Here is a 1,245-nt window from a genome sequence, read left to right as displayed (position 1 = left end):
GCAATTTTACAAAAATTTAAACAAAATCATGGCAGACTGACAATCATAAGCGACAACGAAATATGTGCAGCACCTTCAATCATGCCGGAAGAAATCGACCGTTGTGCAAGAAACATTGATTTTTATTAATTTGAATCGGCATCCTTACAATAAAATTATGTATTCATATAAAGTCCATAAAATACACCAATAAAAATTTGGTGCCTTTTCAAATTCAAAACTTGGCAACACTGCCTTTTTGTTATGCTTCCTCTTTTTCTTGTCGAGTTCGTCTTGCTCTCTCATTCTGGTATATTTTGACGTCACGGCCAGTTGCTCTCAGCTCGATTGTCGCAATCTTGTATTCTACCATTCTTGACCATTCGCGAATGTCAAGTGCTGGTAAGCAAAGTGCTACGTTCGGTCGGTCGTCTAACAGACGAACTTGAAGACGAGATGCAAATAGAGATCGCTGCAACGTTGCCCTTGGCAATTGACGCAGCTAAAGATATCGAAGAAAAGCTGGAAAAACAGGAATACTTCGAATCAATGGTGACCGAGTTTATGTTACATGCAAGAATCATTTTACTTTCAATTTAAATACTTTTACAGAAAATCTACTTGTTCCAAATGAAAGGAAGCAACGGAACGGTGGATGACGTTTTCCGAAGGGTCATGACCGAGGAACTAGCCTTTTTATTCAATTTTGATGGAAGGAGAAGAACGCGTTAACAAAATTGAAACTAATTAACCAAGTTTTAAGCGGTAATAGATGTTTAATTGGTATCTAGTGTATGTACTACTATTTACTTGTAAATTTTATTTTCAGAGGTTTTCGCAACTGAAGGTTGAAAAGGCGTCAAGGAAAAGCATTGAGTTGAGTCACAATCGCTTTCACCAAAAGACATTTTTAATAAAAAATAAAAATGTTGCATAAATGTGTAGAAAAAAATGTAAATATTAGTGTAAGAAAATTAACCTGCATACACCAGTTTGGGCAATTTTGTTTGTTTGTTTAAAGTTATATATATATATATATACATGTATGTTTTGAAAAAGCAGTCCATTATCTAATGAACTTGTGATCAGCTAATTAAGTCAGCAATGTTTTGATAAATTTTGGCTATTCTTCTTTCGTTTATTTAATGTTTATTATTTTTTCATAAAAATCTAGCAAATTATAAAACAAACCCATATAAATCCACATTTCAAACTTTGTTTAAAAATTATAAAAAAAAACCTGCAAAGTTGCATCTAAGTATTTAA

General features: G+C 33.0%; 1 long non-coding RNA gene across 1 annotated transcript; it reads left to right on the top strand.

Moving 5' to 3' along the window:
* The first annotated feature begins 349 nt into the window (after window positions 1–349).
* On the top strand, window positions 350–882 carry LOC108370637 (uncharacterized). The gene is made up of 3 exons (XR_001848657.1): window positions 350–531; window positions 592–744; window positions 809–882. It is a non-coding gene; the product is annotated as an uncharacterized LOC108370637 (long non-coding RNA).
* Window positions 883–1,245: the final 363 nt, after the last annotated feature.

The sequence above is a fragment of the Rhagoletis zephyria genome, unplaced genomic scaffold (genome assembly GCF_001687245.7).
Source record: "Rhagoletis zephyria isolate East Lansing unplaced genomic scaffold, Rhagoletis_zephyria_1.1 Rzeph_scaffold_04361, whole genome shotgun sequence".
Lineage (NCBI taxonomy): Eukaryota > Metazoa > Arthropoda > Insecta > Diptera > Tephritidae > Rhagoletis > Rhagoletis zephyria.
The sequence above is the reverse complement of the archived record's forward strand: the minus strand, read 5'-3'. Positions and strand labels throughout refer to the sequence as shown.